We start from the raw sequence: 18,062 nt of genomic DNA on the forward strand, positions 1-18,062 counted from the left end.
GGGGAGTTAGGGGGATATATGTATATGTATAGCTGATTCACTTTGTTATAAAGCAGAAACTAAAACACCATTGTAAAGCAATTATACTCCAATAAAGATGTTAAAAATATATATATAGATAGATAGATACAAATCCTTAGGTTACATGATGCCTACCTCTCAATAAAGCTGTTTCATGATTAAAAAAAAAAGAAAGAAAAAAAAATCATTTCCTGGGTTGTACTGTGATTTATCTGGTATTTTCCACAATCCCAATCCCGTATGCAATGATTTTGTCAATATCACCTGTTATAACCTTGCTGCTAAACCTCACTGGACACTTCCCAGGTATCCCAGGTGCCTTAGCCTCTCACAGTTGGCCCGCTGTTGACCACAGCCTCCTCAAAATTTTCTTGGTTCTGTTGACGACTTACTCTCTTGGTTTCATTATGGACTTTTTAAGAAGTTATGCTTATTTGGGTTCCAATTTATTCACTTTTAAATTCTTAATTTAATGCCAACATTTGTTTTGTTCTTCAGAAGGCTTACCATAACAAATTTCTTTATGAGTGCCCATTTTGTAAATTTTAAAAGTGTCGTTTTCTCTGTAAGTAAAATTGTAAATAGTTTTTTGGTGCTTAATTTATGTTATTAAATTTTCTTTTTTGTCAGTGAATGAATATTCACAGAGGAATTATAGGGGAATTCACAGAGGAATATTATTACAGAATTGCTGTTTTATTTGTGGTTTCTTTTTCTCCTTCTCCTCCTTCTTCTTCTTTTTTGTGTTCCATAATTTGTATCTGTCTTAAATCCTTTGACAGATCTCAGAGATGGAATGATTCAGATGTGTTTCATACAGTGGAAAGAGGATAAGCATGCCAAATTTACTCATGGTTTCCCAGTACATAAAGTCAACACCAAAATGGGAGTAACACTTTTCATGATATTTTCTGTTATTTTCCACTATGAAATATTTTTCTCTGGATTAAAAATTATTTTTGGTACCCACCCATGTTTTAATAAAAATACCAAATATTGATTTATTATGTACTAAGCACTTTACAGATATGATTTATTTAGCTCTTATAACAACCTATGAATTAATAAGTTTCATTGTTCCCATTTTACAGATTAGGAAAATGATGCTTACCATGTGCCAGGCAATCTTCTAAGTGCTTTATGTATATCAACTTTTTTTTTTTTAATTATTTTTGGCTGTGTTGGGTCTTTGGTGCTGTGTGCAGGTTTTCTCTAGTTGCCTCTTCATTGCAGTGTGCGGGCTTCTCATTGTGGTGGCTTCTCTCATTGCAGAGCACAGGCTCTAGGCACGTGGGCTTCAGTAGTTGTGGCATGCGGGCTCAGTAGTTGTGGCTTGGGCTCTAGAGTGCAGGCTCAGTAGGTGTGGCGCGCGGGCGTGGTTGTTCCGCGGCATGTGGGATCTTCCCAGACCAGGGCTTGAACCCGTGTCCCCTGTATTGGCAGGCGGATTCTTAACCACTGCGCCACCAGGGAAGCCCATATATTAACTTTTTAATCCTTATAACAACCCTATGAGGTAGCTATTAATATTATTCATATTTACACAGGAGGAGACTAAGGCACATAAAAGTTATTTATTTACCTTGCCTGAGTTCATGCTGAAATGTAAGTAGTGGAGCCAAGATTTGAAAATAGGCATTTTGTTTTTACAGCTTGAATGCTTAGCTGTCACCCTATATGGCATCTCTAATATAGTTTTGTTACCACCTTCTTTGCTTTCTCTGATATTCTTACCTACTCACCTATTCTGTCTTCTCTGTTCAGCCACACAGCATGTAACTCCATCTCTGCTTGGCAGCACACGTCTGTGTAAGTTAGGATGCATTTATGGATGTAGTAATAACAGTTTACATAATATTATGTATTTTTCAAAGCAAACCCTCTTGCATTGCTTCTGCGTGCCAACACAACTTGAGTCACCTATTGCGTTCCAGAGGATAGTCTGGTCCCATCTGTAACCTTTAGTTTTGTGTGAGAACCAGTCTGCCCCAAGGCTTCTTCCCAATAGTTCTCCATACCTTCCCTCCAGATGGTTGCAGGCCTAAGTCTGAAGATTCTTGAGAGAATATTCATTTGATTCCTCAGCTCTTTGCCAGAAATTCTGTCCAACTTTTCCTTTCTGCTACAGTTGTGGTTCTTAGTTCTGTTTTCTTGGCACTGATTTGAGGCATCTAACACTAGGTGCTAACTATGGTTCCTAAGCCTTGACTACAACCATTAGCTAGTTTCAACCCTACAGTAACTCTATGACATAACTATTATTACCCACAATCTACAGATGCTGACATTAAGACTGAGAGCATTTGAGTAGTAGGCCCAATATTACACAGCTAGCAAATAGCAGAGTTGGCACGAAACCTTAGATCTTTCACGCTTTTTTTGTGATGCAGCTAAAAGAGTGCCTGGCACATAGAAGTAACTCATTATTATTTTCCTGTATCCTTCTGACTGGACACACTGGTTAAGTGTACAAGGAGATGACTTAAACTAATGTAATTATAGATTGATGGGAGACATCTTTCTGAATTATTTTAGGAAAAATGTATGAGAGGATCTCAGTGTTTTTATAATTCAAGATGGATTTCAATTACATATACATTGTATATTTTTGGAGATGGATTAGGAGAATACATGGGATTTTTTTAAAACTATTTTTTTCACCTATTTGTTTTTTCCATTACAATTTCCAAGTAACTTCGAATATTGAAGCTTGTGAAGAAAAAGGCCTTATTGAAGTCTTGGGCAAATCCTGCTGTAAGTGGGAGAGGTCTTTAGAGGAATTTAAGGAATGGTGTTGGAAATATCTCTAGTATGCCAAACATAAACTCTTTAGGGAAGCTGAGATTTAAGTAATTTTCCTACTTTACAGTATTACTAGTTCATTTTCGGAGTCAGGGAGGGAAAGGGAAAGTTTCTTTTTCAGTTGAAGTGAATGTTATTTCCTATGGGTTAGATTTTCAGTGAAAAGGAAAAGGTGAAAAATATGAAGAATTTCCCTTTGGGCATCAGCATGGACCACATAACCTAATGCTACCTTTACCTGATACAGCATTTCTGTCTGGCAGTTCCTGCCACTTGACCTTCCTCTTGTGAATATGATTCCCCTGAGGTGGTCTAGGATTCTCGTCTAGGAATAAGGAGTATCTGGATAGCATTGTATTTGCTTTCATGTAACGGTCCAGTCACCACCGTGATTGCCCTATTTAAACCACACATGCCCTGTTACTCTTTTGCCCCACCTAATATTTCACAGTGCCCAGTGAAAATTATACATATACTAATAATGAGATTTTTCAGGCTAATTTAAATTTCATTTTTGGGCTATTGACTGAGGATATTATTTTTAATAACAAAATTTTTAAATGGTGATAGCGTCTTTCATGGGTTCTATGGGGAAAAATCAAGAAGAGAGATACTTAATGAGGAATTCTGTCCACATCAATGAGTTTGAAGGTTCTAAAGTATTCTGCCTGTAGTAACCAATTCATTAAATAAGTTTATCTGTATACAATGCATGGAACAATGATATCATTGAGTGTTACATATGGTGGTGTTATGTGTGTGTGTCTGTGTGTGTGTGTGTGTGTGTGTGTGTGTGTAAAATCTGGACCAGTGGCAGATTTCCCTCTGCCACTTGCTGCTGTGTTCACACTGGCTACAGAGGGCACTTTCACTGTGGTAAATCAAAGCACCAGGTTTAGAATTTGCTTCTTCATTTTATTATTGTATTAGTGGCCTGTTCATAAAAGACTTATTTTTGTCCAAAGCTTGATATGGATCATTTCAGGTTTCTTTTACTGACTTAGTATGGATTGGCTGTGGAATTGACCCAAGCTTTACATTACAGTCTACATCCTGAAAGTAAAAACTTACATGGGTATTTCCTGCATTGCTTTTTTTTCATTTTTAGTATTTTGCAAAGTTATTGCCCAGTTTGAATGATTATAAAAAACAATCACTCGAAAAACAAAGTATTGCTTTTCATCCTATGCTTATGTTTAAACTGATTTTTTTAAAATTAATTTATTTTTGGCCGTGTTGGGTTTTTGTTGCTGTGCACGGACCTTCTCTAGTTGCAGTGAGTGGGGGCTACTCTTTTGTTGCGGTGCGTGGGCTTCTCATTACGGTGGCTTCTCTTGTTGCGGAGCACAGGCTCTAGGTGTGTGGGCTCAGTAGTTGTGGCTCGTGGGCTCTAGAGTGCAGGCTTAGTAGTTGTGGCACACGGACTTAGCTGCTCTGCGGCATGTGGAATCTTCCTGGACCAGGGATTGAACCCGTGGCCCCTGCATCGGCAGGCGGATTCTTAACCACTCTTCCACCAGGGAAGTCCCTAAACTGATTTTAAAGTGTTCTGAACTTTATATGGATATACTTAATGTGTATTTACAGTTATGCAGTGTGAAATGTTTGGTATTTATGATGTTTAACATAGATTGTGAAAATTTATTTGTGATTTTGTTTTATCAAAATGTATCTTTGCTTTTAAATAATTATTTGGAAAGAGTTGAAACCTTCATCCATTCATTCTTTATTTGTTCAACACATATTTATTGAGTTTCTGTTATGGCGTATTCGTGACCACTGCCGCAACCAATGTTACGTAAGTAAATAATAAACCCCAAATCTGGGGAGAGACTACTTAGGTAGAATTTGGTTAGAATCTCAAATTCTAAATTTATCCTCTCTTGGTCATACCTCTGTCCCTGTGTTTCCTTCTGCAATAGGTTTCTTGAGAACATGCAACTTAAAGTTGTTCCTATTATGAATGTTAATGATTTTAAGTTACCAGTAAAAGATTCCTAGGCCAAAAGAATAGCATGCAAGGGACAAAAATAATGACAAATGCTTTCCAGCCAAAGATTTTGTGGTTTCACATATTTGGGACTGATCTTCATATGGTTCTGTAGAACTATACACTGTGTGTGGAGTTTATAAATACCAAAGCTGCTGTGGTTCGAGCAGTAGGGAATCTGAACATGAAGACACGCTGGGAGCATTAGCTTACACAAGGCATACTCATTCGAAACACCAATTTCCCAATCTTTATAATGGGAATAATGATTTCTGTCTTATGACGTGACTGTGAAATAATGTATTTGAAAATTCCTGGTTCCTGAACACTAATTCTAATTTTTTAAAAGTTCTCTTCCCTGAATTATTTTTCTTTCCTGAGATTATTTTCCACTTTTATGTTTGTTTGTTTGTTTGTTTTCAGATTGCAAGCTTTTCTCAAATGTCTGATGATCTTTGGTGGTCCATTTATATTTAAGAATGAGATATCTGAAAAGCTGACCAACAATTGTGTATAAATAGTCAGTGCTGGTCAACTGTCAATGTTTGCTTTAGAATGAGTGGGTGGGAGACTGCTTATTACACCATGAGCCCATAAATGCCACAGTTGTTGGACTAGAGCCCTTCAAGTAATTTATTCAGCATTATAAGAGAAGAACATTTCAGTTTTTTAACAGGAAGTAAATGCTTAGCTGCTGCACATTCGGCACACGGGGATAAGTGAGAAGGTTTCAGGGAGTTAGTTGACTCTAAGGGCCACGTGTTTTCCATTAATACCCACTATTCCCAGCCCCACACTCACTTCCCCCTGTAGGTCTTTACAGGGTTGTGCAGGGCATTCAGCTCCCAGGGGAGAAGTTCAGGACCCTCCAATCCTTATTCTAGGCTGTGGTTTCTGTCACTCTGCTTCACCAAAAACAAGAGAATTAAGTGAAATATGTATATTTAATGGTGAACTTGTCCTCCCCATGCCAGCCTTCTTCTCCTACATGGTTCCTAAAATGCTGGCAGCCAATTCTACAGGAGGAGATTGAAAGTCTCTGGGCAATCTTATCAGCCCAGGTGGAAAGAGGTAATAATGCTGACATCAGTGGTTCTCCAACAGAAAGTCTAGCCAGATCACCTAATATTAAAGTTCACGATCAGCAAGCTCCATATATGTGTAAAAGCTTCTAGTCAGCTTTTTAGTTCCTTACCTTTAAACATCAGTGGGCATCTCATGAATGACCAGACATCTGATGAAGGCCTCTAACATGGAAGATAGAGAACAACCAATCAGAAAAAACCAATATCACCTATGCAGGGAAAAAAGAAACAAAACAAATAAAATCCTATCATTTAATATTCCCGAGAGAAAAGATATTGCATCCATGAAACAAGGAATATTCGGGAAATTAAAAGAACCCTCGAAAAATTAAAATCATGATAGAAGAAATAGTCAATTTAATAAAGAGTTTGGGATATAAACTTAAGGTAAGTTCCTGGGAAGTAGAGAAAGATGTTGAAGAGATGACACACAGGAGAGAAAAGAGAAATTTAGAGGACCAGTCCACTATGTCCAAGCTCTGGATAACAGGAAATCTAGAGGGGAGAATATCAGTGAAATGATGAACGGTGGTTTCCCAGGATTGAAGGATGCAAGATTCCAGATTGAGAGGGTCTACCAAGTGCCTTGCACAACAGATAAAAATAGTTCCACCCCAAGGCACATCATCATGAAAGTTCAGAATATATAGACCAAAGAAAAGATTCTGCAAGCTTTCTAAGAGAAAAAACATGTCACATACAAAGGATCAGGAATTAGAATGGCTTGGACTTCTCAAAAGCAACACTAGAAGTTAGGAGATAATGAAAAAATGTGTTCAAAATTCTGAAGGAAAGTGACATCAAACTCAGAATTCTGTACTGAGGCCAGTTATGAATTTTATCTGAAGGTAGAATAAAGAGATTTTTAAGACATGCAGTGTCCGGTAACCTTTCTGAGGAATCTCCGGAAGGATATGCTCCATTAAAAGGAAGAAGTAAACCAAAAAAGAGGAAGGCATAAGATACAGTAAATAGGAGATTCAATGTGGGAGGAAGTTGAAGGGCCTTCCCAAGAAGACAGCAGTGCCCAGGCAGAAAGAGGAGCCAGTCTGTATTCACACAGGTCAGAGACTTTAGGAGCAGCTTCAGGAAGATGAAATTCGTGGAAAATTAGATGTGAATGAGCATCTTGAGAGATGATTTAGACAGTGGTGTGAATTTGGAGTTGAACTATTAAGTTCACAGAAAGCTAAGTAAATAAAAGAACAAGACACTTTAGGGAAAAAAGTTATGTAGCAAAGGAAAAAGTAACCATAGTCTACTACATGGTTCCTCTTTGACTATCATACATAGTCACAATAATACTAATGAAGAACAGCGATTTAACCAAAGGTAAGATATAAACATATTGGAAGAATGGGAGTGTACCTGTGTTGATGGCAAGGAGATCAAAGAGCTAAATCTTCATTTTCCATGAAGGAAGTAAGTAGGAAATCACTAAACTGAAGAAGTCAACAGAAATAGAAGCATGTTATTTAGAACACTTAAGGAAATAATAAGAGCATTGACCAAAAGAGTACAATTATTTTATTAAAAAATCTTATGAAACTGGTTGACACAATGTGTATTTATGGCTTTGATCAACATAAAAAAAACAGAAAAATTAAATCAAATTGTGAAATAGATGGACTTATTCAGTCTTTTGGGAGGAGATCTTCTTAATAGGATGTTTCCATGGAAATCACTTTCTAAACCAAATAATTTATTTTGTGTTTTCAGAGTATATCAAAAAGAATCAAACCTGGGTTATATAATTCGGGATTTTTTTGTTTTGTTTTGAAGTATAGTTGATTTACAATATTGTGTTAGTTTCAGGTGTACAGCAAAGTGCTTCTGTTATATATATGTGTGTGTCTGTGTATGTATATACAGAATATATATATACTTTTTCAGATTCTTTTCCATTATAGGTTATTACAAATATTGAATATTGAATATTGTTCGCTGTGTCATACAGTAAATCCTTGTTGCTTATCTATTTTAGATATAGTAGTGTCTATCTGTTAATCCCATAGTCCTGATTTATCTCCTGCCCCATTCCCTTTCCCCTTTGGTAACCATAAGTTTGTTTTCTATGTCTGTGTGTCTGTTTCTGTTTTGTAAATAGATTCATTTGTATTATTTTTTAGATTCTACATATAACTGATACCATAATTGTCTTTCTCTGACTTCACTTAGTATGATAATCTCCAGGTCCATCCATATTGCTGCAAATGGCAATATTTCATTCTTTTTTTATGGCCGAGTAATGTTCCTATATATATATGTGTGTGTGTGTGTGTGTATACACACACACACACACACACACACACACACACACACACACACACACACCCCACATCTTTATCCATTCATCTGTTGATGAACACTTAGGTTGCTTCCATATCTTGGCTATTGTAAATAGTGCTTCAGTGAACATTGAGGTACATGTATGTTTTCAGATTAGAGTTTTCATCTTTTCCAGATACATGTCCAGGAGTGGGATTGCTGGATCATATGGTAGCTCTACTTTTAGGGTTTTTTTTGGTGTTTTTTTTTCTCTGGTACGCGGGCCTCTCACTGCTGTGGCCCCTCCCGCCGCGGAGCACAGGCTCCGGACGCGCAGGTCCAGCGGCCATGGCCCATGGGCCCAGCCGCTCCGCGGCACGTGGGATCCTCCTGGACCGGGGCATGAACCCGTGTCCCCTGCATCAGCAGGCGGACCCTCAACCACTGCGCCACCAGGGAAGCCCATATTTTTAGTTTTTTAAGGAACCTCCATACTGTTTTCCATAGTGGTTGCACCAATTTACATTCCCACGAACAGTGTAGGAGGGTTCCCTCTTCTCTACACCCTCTCCAGCATTTATTTGTAGGGTTTATGATGATAGCCGTTCTGACTGGTGATAACTCATTGTGGTTTTGATTTGCATTACTCTAATAATTAGCAGTGTTGAGCATCTTTTCATGTGCCTGTTGGCCATCTGTATGTCTCCCTTGGAGAAATATCTATTTAGGTCTCTGCCCATTTTTTGATTGGGTTGTTCGTTTTTTTTTGATATTGAATTGTATGAGCTGTGTATATTTTGGAAATTACTGGGTTATATATATATTTTTTTTTTAACTTTTTTATTAATTATTTTTATTTATTTATTTTTGGCTGCATTGGGTCTTCGTTGCTGCACGCAGGCTCTTTCTAGCTGCAGCAAGTGGGGTTCACTCCTCGTTGTGGTGCACGTACTCTTCACTGCGGTGGCTTCTCCTGTTGTGGAGCACGGGCTTCAGGTGCATGGGCTTCAGTAGTTGTGGCGCATGGGCTCAGTAGTTGTGGCTCGTGGGCCTAGAGCGCAGGCTCAGTAGTTATGGCACACGGGCTTAGTTGTTCCGCGGCACGTGGGATCTTCCCGGACCAGCACTCGAACCCGTGTCCCCCACATTGGCAGGCAGACTCCCAACCACTGTGCCACCAGGGAAGTCCCATGATCATATGATTTTTATCCTTCATTTTATTAATGTGGTGTATCACATGGACTGATTTGTGGATGTTGAATCATCCATGCATCCCTAGAATAAATCAATAAATTGATCGTAGTGTATGATCCTTTTAATGTATTGTTGAATTTGGTTTGTTAATATTTTGTTGAGGATTTTTGCATCTGTGTTCGTCAGGGACTTTGGCCTATAATTTTCTTTTCTTGTGACATCCTTGTTTGGTTTTGGTATCAGGATAATGCTGGCCTTGTAAAATGAGTTTGGAAGAGTTCCTTCCTCTTCTGGTTTTTTTTTTTTTTGCAGTACGCGGGCCTCTCACCGCTGTGGTCTCTCCCATTGCGGAGCACAGGCTCTGGATGCGCAGGCTCAGTGGCCATGGCCCACAGGCCCAGCTGCTCCGCGGCATGTGGGATCCTCCCGGACCGGGGCATGAACCCATATCCCCTGCATCGACAGGCCAACTCTCAACCACTGCACCACCAGGGAAGCCCTCCTCTTCTGTTTTTTAAGAGTTTGAGAAGGATTGGTATTAATTCTTTGAATGCTTGGTAGAATTCACTAGTGAAGCCACCTGGTCCTGGACTTTTGTTTGTTGGGAGAGTTTTGATTGCTGATTCAGTCTCCTTACTAGTAATCCATCTGTTCAGATTTTCTTTTTCAACATAATTCAATTTTTGTAGGCTGTATGTTTCTACAAATTTATCCATTTCTTCTAGGTTGCTCTGTTTTTTGGCATGTAATTTTTCATAGTAGTCTCTTATGATTCTTTGTATTTCTGTGGTATCAGTGGTAATATCTCCTCTTTCATTTCTGATTTTATTTATTTGAGTCCTCTCTCTTGTTTTCTTGGTGAGTCTAGCTATAGGTTTGTCAGTTTTCTTTATCTTTTCAAAGAATCAACTCTTAGGTATATTGATCTTTTCTACTGTCTTTTTAGTCTCCAATTTATTTCTCCTCTAATCTTTGTTATTTCTTTCCTTTTATTAACTTTGGACTTTGTTCCTCTTTTTCTAGTTCCTTGAGGTGTAGATTGTTTATTTGAGACTTTTCTTATTTCTTGAAGTAGACATTTATTGCTGTGAACATCCCTCATAGAATTGCTTTTGTGGCATCCCACGGATTTTGATATGTTACATGTCCATTTTCATTTACTCCAGGTATTTTTTTTATTTCTCTTTTGATTTTTTTCTTTGACCCATTTGGTTTTCAGTAGCATGTTGTTTAATCTCCACATATTTGTGAATTTTTTCAGTTTTCATGTAGTCAATTTCTGTTTTCATATTATTGTGGTCAGAAAAGATGCTTGATGTGATTTCAACCCTCTTAAATTTATTAAGACTGATTTTATCACCTAACATATGGCCTCTTTAAATGTATCTGAAATCACAATAAATGTATTATTTCTATATATCATATTGATGAAGTTTTCATTATCTCCCTGTTCCCATGCTTTTTTTCCTCTCTGATGCTTTGGAAGCTATGGACTGAATTTCTGTTCTTTTAGTGATTGTCCTTAACTCTTTATTTTTTTAAAAAAGGCCAGCAAAAATACTTTATATTGTAACAATAAAACTTGAAACCGAATGTATCAAGGAAACATTAGGGAGTTGGTGATAATTACAAAAAAAAAAAAAATCTCTATATAAGGTGGCATTGTGGTAGGGGGTTGGTGAGGAAAGGATGGAAACCAATAGCAATGGAGAGCTGAGCATCAAAACAGGAACTGCTGAAACTGTTAGGATGGCCAGCACTGATTTTTCTTTAGAGAACACTCTTTAGAGAATGAGCATTTTCTAGAACTTAAAAAACAGCACCTTCAATTTAAGCTTTCAGTCAAGCTCTTGGAATTTAGGTAATTATTTAGCATTGAAGATGCTAGAAGATGTTAAATGTGTAAGTCCAGTATAAGCCATAAAATGGGAGACTGTCAGGCAACCAGAAAGACTTCAATTGCCCCATCTTTCCTAAAGAGAAATAGTGGTTTTTCCAACATAATCATGAAACTGCCTACTTTGAAAGCCTGAGGTGGTGTGGGGATACATTGGGATAGGGTGTGATGGAATCACATTTGGGGTAGAAATATTAATACAACTGAAGGGAAATCTTTCACCTTGGAGAATAATTTAGCCCTCAACAACTCCTTAGTCTGCCATGGCTTTGCAACAGCAGCAGACTTTTAATTTGTAATATATATAAATGTGTTTTCATAAAAAGAAAAAATATAAGTATAAATATGTTGTAAAGGCTAGACCCAAAATGGCACGATGTCACTTCCACTGCATTCTGTGTGTTAAGGCAGGTCACAAAACCATCGCAGAGTCAAGAGAAGCGACAGGAGACCTCACCTCTCAGTGAGAGAAGTGACATGTACTTACAGGGAGGAAAGGAATTGATGGTGGCCATTTTGGGTGGCTGTCTAACCCTAATCAGTCACTTTAATTCACTCAGACTCTGGCATTCCAACTTGTGTCCTTCCTTCCTCACAGCTGAACTCACAAAAGTCACTAATGACCTCTTAACTAGCATGTATTTACACATATTATTTAATCACACTACATTTCACTTACATGTATCTTTCAGTATGTCGTTTACATATTTTTTAAAACTTTTTATTAAAGAAGTTTTCAAACATACAAAAGTGAGCGGAATATTATAATGGACCCCAGGTACACATCACCCAGCTTTAATGGTTATTAACTCAGGACCAATCCTGTTTCACCTATACCCTGACCTACTTCTCCTCTCCTATGTTATGTTGAAGCAAAGCCTCAATATATTATTTAATCCATCTATGTATATTTTTAATTAATATATGGTATCTCTATATAAGGTGGCATTGTGGTAGGGGGTTGGTGAGGAAAGGATGGAAACCAATAGCAATGGAGAGCTGAGCATCAAAACAGGAACTGCTGAAACTGTTAGGATGGCCAGCACTGATTTTTCTTTAGAGAGCACTCTTTAGAGAATGAGCATTTTCTAGAACTTAAAAAACAGCACCTTCAATTTAAGCTTTCAGTCAAGCTCTTGGAATTTAGGTAATTATTTAGCATTGAAGATGCTAGAAGATGTTAAATGTGTAAGTCCAGTATAAGCCATAAAATGGGAGACTGTCAGGCAACCAGAAAGACTTCAATTGCCCCATCTTTCCTAAAGAGAAATAGTGGTTTTTCCAACATAATCATGAAACTGCCTACTTTGAAAGCCTGAGGTGGTGTGGGGATACATTGGGATAGGGTGTGATGGAATCACATTTGGGGTAGAAATATTAATACAACTGAAGGGAAATCTTTCACCTTGGAGAATAATTTAGCCCTCAACAACTCCTTAGTCTGCCATGGCTTTGCAACAGCAGCAGACTTTTAATTTGTAATATATATAAATGTGTTTTCATAAAAAGAAAAAATATAAGTATAAATATGTTGTAAAGGCTAGACCCAAAATGGCACGATGTCACTTCCACTGCATTCTGTGTGTTAAGGCAGGTCACAAAACCATCGCAGAGTCAAGAGAAGCGACAGGAGACCTCACCTCTCAGTGAGAGAAGTGACATGTACTTACAGGGAGGAAAGGAATTGATGGTGGCCATTTTGGGTGGCTGTCTAACCCTAATCAGTCACTTTAATTCACTCAGACTCTGGCATTCCAACTTGTGTCCTTCCTTCCTCACAGCTGAACTCACAAAAGTCACTAATGACCTCTTAACTAGCATGTATTTACACATATTATTTAATCACACTACATTTCACTTACATGTATCTTTCAGTATGTCATTTACATATTTTTTAAAACTTTTTATTAAAGAAGTTTTCAAACATACAAAAGTGAGCGGAATATTATAATGGACCCCGGGTACACATCACCCAGCTTTAATGGTTATTAACTCAGGACCAATCCTGTTTCACCTATACCCTGACCTACTTCTCCTCTCCTATGTTATGTTGAAGCAAAGCCTCAATATATTATTTAATCCATCTATGTATATTTTTAATTAATATATGGTATCTCTTTAAATATTTAGACAATCCCCTGTTTTGGGACATTCATGGCTTTTATTTTTATCATTCAAATTATAACACCACAACTGCTACCATGTATTTCTAATTAATGAGACACCAACAGCTCTTTCACATCACTTTTACATTTTTTTTGTTTTTTATTCTCATAACTTCCTGTCAGGTAGGTAGAATAGGTTATATTATCCCTATTTTAATAGGGAATTAAGAAGAATTTTAGAGCCCAATGCCAAATTATTGGTAAATAGTAGAATTAGAACTAGAACCCAGTGTCTTAAATCTATAGTTAGTTCATTTTCAACTAAACCTTGCTAACTTAAAGTTATTCATAAAAGTAATACATGTGGTAGAAATACACAGCTTTAAATTTTTCTGTATAAATATTCATTGAACACCCATTAAGTATTAGATACTATGCTGGACACTTTCCTGTTTAATCGTCACATAAATAGTATGAGATAAGAGTTATCTCACTTTACAGGTAAGGAATGCAGACTCAGGAAGGTAAGTGTCTTACCCATCATTACACAGCTTATAAGTAGTGGAATCTGGATTCTGATTTAGGCCTTCCTGTCTCCAAGTTCAGTGCTCTTTCCACTTTTCCCTATATTAATATTTCAAGGACTACCCCTTTTAAATTAAAAAAGCAAAAATACTTTTTGGGCATATGCTTTTAATTAACTCACTGTATTCAAAGGCGTATCCATATAATTTTCACGTCCAGCAAATTCAGTTTATTTGTAACCTTATATACCAAGTCCTATGAAATGCTGTGTGTGTGTAATGCTTTTTATAATGGAAAAATCATTTTTTGTAAGATTATTTCTTGCTGGCAAGCTTTTAGAATTTTACTGAGTGACTGGTATGTGCAAAGATATGGTGTTACGGAGGGTATAAAGGGTACTCACACATGAAATATGTCTTCAAGCAACTTACAGTATAGTTGTGAAAACAGTACAAGGTAGAAAGTAAATGCCATAGGAACAGAAAAAAAAGTTATTTGACAGTGGTAAAAATAATGCTGCTATCCTTCATACAGGCATAGTGCTTTATAGATGTCATTTCATTCAATAATTTATAATATATTGAATACCTATTATGTATAAAGAGCTGTATTAGGGTATGTAACAGTGAGGCAGACAGACAAGGCTTCTGCCCTCACTGTTATCACTAAAAATCAAACACTTCAGAAAGAGAAATCTGACAAGATATTTGTATAGTCCTTGTCTTAGTCCATTCAGGCTGCTCTAAAAAAAGTCACAAACTGTGTGCTCATAAACAATGGAAATTTATTTCTCACAGTTCTGGAGGCTGGAAATCTGAGATCAGGGCACCAGCAACATTGGGTGAGGGTACTTTCCTGGGTTGCAGACTTATCACTATATCCTCACTTGGCAGAAGGACTCAAGGAACTCTGTGGGATCTAGGGCACTAATCTCATTTGTGAGGGCCCCGCTCTCATGACCCAGTCACCTTCCAAAGGTCCCACCTTCTAACACCATCATTTTGGGTGTTAGAATTCCAACATGTGAAACTGGGGGGGACACAAACAAAAACAGTCTAAAGAATAAAATTTCATATAAATACCATATATTTTTTAAAAATTGAAGTATAGTTGATTTACAATGTTGTGTTAATTTCAGGTGTTACAGCAAAGTGATTCAGATATATATATATATATATATATATATATACACACACACACACACACACACACACACATATATATATTCTTTTTCAGATTGTTTTCCACTATAGGTTATTACAAGATATTGAATATAGTTCACTGTGCTATCCAGTGAGTCCTTGTTTTTTTATCTGTTTTATATATAGTAGTGTGCATCTGTTAATCTCAAACTCCTAATTCTAAATACCATCTTAATCAGATATGGGTGAGACTCAAGGTATGATTCATTCTAAGAAAATTCCCCCCTAGCTGTGATCCTGTGAAATCAAACAAATTATGTGCTTCCAAAATACAATGATGGGACAGGTATAGAACAGACATTTCATTCCAAAAGGGAGAAATAGGAGAGAAAGAAGGGGTAACAGGTTCCAAGCAAGTCCAAAACCCCAGAAGACAAACAACATTAAATCTTAAAGCTTGAGAACAATCTTCTTTAATTAGATGTTCTGCTCTGTGGGGCAGAGGTCTTACCTTCCAGACCCACTTGAGGCATGGTGTGGGGGTGGTCTCGCCCTCTGGACGCACTGGGATATGCTCACCTCCCATGGCTTTATTGGGTGTAGCCACACAGCAGCTCTCATGGGTTGCAATTGCATGCTGGTGGTTCTGTGAGTCTGGGGCCCCAAGGGTGGCCTGATGGCTTCACTGGCACTGCCCTGGTAGTGGCTCCCTTCAGCGACCTTGCCCTCAAGTGACCCTGCTTGGGTTGTGGGCCCATGGCTCCAGGTTGCTTCATCTTTCTAAATCTAGGTGGAGATAGCCATGCCCCCGTGGCTCTGCTGGGCAGGATAGAGCCCCCACAGCTTTAGGCCGTACCACTTTGATTTAGGCAGAGGTCGGTCATCTGGCCTGTTGAAACCCAGGCAATAACCCGACCCATCTACCACGTTTTGAAACTGAGGAGGCAGCCCTAATGATCTCTCTCTCTCTTTTTTTTTTTTAAATTTTTATTAGAGTATAGTTGATTTATAATGCTGTGTTAGTTTCTGCTGTACAGCAAAGTGAATCAGTTATACATATACATATATCCACTCCTTTTTAGATTCTTTTCCCATATAGGTCATTACAGAGTATTGAGTAGAGTTCCCTGTGCTATACAATAGGTCCTTATTAGTTATCTATTTTATATATAGTAGTGTGTATATGTCAATCCCAATCTCCCAGTTTATCCCTCTCCCCCTTCCTCCCTGGTAACCATAAATTTGTTTTCTACATCTGTGACTCTTTATACTTTGTAAATTAGTTCATTTGTACCTTTTCTTAGATTCCACATATAAGTGATATCATATGATATTTGTCTTTCTCTGACTTACTTCACTTAGTATGATAATCTCTAGGTCCATCCATGTTGCTGCAAATGGCATTATTTCATTCTTTTTATGGCTGGGTAATATTCCATTGTATATATGTACCACATCTTCTTTATCCATTCCTCTGTTGATGGACACTTAGGTTGCTTCCATGTCTTTCTTGGCTATTGTAAACAGTGCTGCAATGAACATTGGGTGCATGTATCCTTTTGGATTATGGTTTTCTCCAGATGTATGCCCAATAGTGGGATTGCTGAATCATGGTAGTTCTATTTTTAGTTTTTTAAGGAACCTCCATACTGTTCTCCATAGTAGATATATCAATTTACATTCCTACCAACAGTGCAAGAGGGTTCCCTTTTCTCCATACCCTCTCCAGCATTTATTGTTTGTAGACTTTATGATGGTGGCCATTATGACCTGTGTGAGGTGATACCTCATTGTAGTTTTGATTCGCATTTCTCTGATGATGAGTGATGTTGAGCATCTTTTCATGTGCTTTTTGGCCATCTGTATGTCTTCTTTGGAGAAATGTCTATTTAGATCTTCTGCCCGTTTTTTGATCGTGTTGTTCGTTTTTTTGACATAGAGCTGCATGAGCTGTTTGTATATTTTGGAGATTAATTCCTTGTCAGTTGCTTCCTTTGCAAATATTTTTTCCCATTCTGTGGGTTGTCTTTTTATTTTGTTTATGGTTTCCTTTGCTGTGCAGAAGCTTTTAAGTTTACTTAGGTCCCATTTGTTTATTTTATTTTATTTTTTATTTATTTATTTTTTATTTATTTATTTTTTTTGCGGTACACGGGCCTCTAACTGTTGTGGCCTCTCCTGTTGTGGAGCACAGGCTCCGGACGCGCAGGCTCAGTGGCCATGGCTCACGGGCCCAGCCGCTCTGCGGCCATAGAGCTGCATGAGCTGTTTGTATATTTTGGAGATTAATTCCTTGTCAGTTGCTTCCTTTGCAAATATTTTTTCCCATTCTGTGGGTTGTCTTTTTATTTTGTTTATGGTTTCCTTTGCTGTGCAGAAGCTTTTAAGTTTACTTAGGTCCCATTTGTTTATTTTATTTTATTTTTTATTTATTTATTTTTTATTTATTTATTTTTTTTGCGGTACACGGGCCTCTAACTGTTGTGGCCTCTCCCATTGCGGAGCACAGGCTCCGGACGCGCAGGCTCAGCGGCCATGGCTCATGGGCCTAGCCGCTCCACGGCATGTGGGATCTTCCCGGACCGGGGCACGAACCCGTGTCCCCTGCATCAGCAGGAGGACTCTCAACCACTGCGCCACCAGGGGAGCCCTCTCTTTCTGACTTACTTTACTCTGTATGACAGACTCTAGGTCTATCCACCTCACTACAGATAACTCAATTTCATTTCTTTTTATGTCTGAGTAATATTCCATTGTATATATATGTGCCACATCTTCTTTATCCATTCGTCTGTTGACGGGCACTTAGGTTGCTTCCATGTCCTGGCTATTGTAAGTAGAGCTGCAATGAACATTGTGGTACATGACTCTTTTTGAATTATGGTTTTCTCAGAGTATATGCCCAGTAGTGGGATTGTTGGGTTGTATGGTAGTTGTATTTTTAGTCTTTTAAGGAACCTCCATACTGTACTCCATAGTGGCTGTATCAATTTACTTTCCCACCAACAGTGCAAGAGGGCTCCCTTTCCTCCA

At 37.9% G+C, this 18,062-nt stretch overlaps 1 protein-coding gene across 7 annotated transcripts in view; it reads left to right on the forward strand.

Annotated features, from left to right (window-relative positions):
• The window catches only part of PLEKHH2 (pleckstrin homology, MyTH4 and FERM domain containing H2), a 106,329-nt gene that overhangs the window by 12,141 nt on the left and 76,126 nt on the right, over nucleotides 1-18,062 (forward strand). The window lies entirely within an intron of this gene.

This window comes from Physeter macrocephalus, chromosome 12 (genome assembly GCF_002837175.3).
Source record: "Physeter macrocephalus isolate SW-GA chromosome 12, ASM283717v5, whole genome shotgun sequence".
NCBI classification, from domain to species: Eukaryota; Metazoa; Chordata; class Mammalia; order Artiodactyla; family Physeteridae; genus Physeter; species Physeter macrocephalus.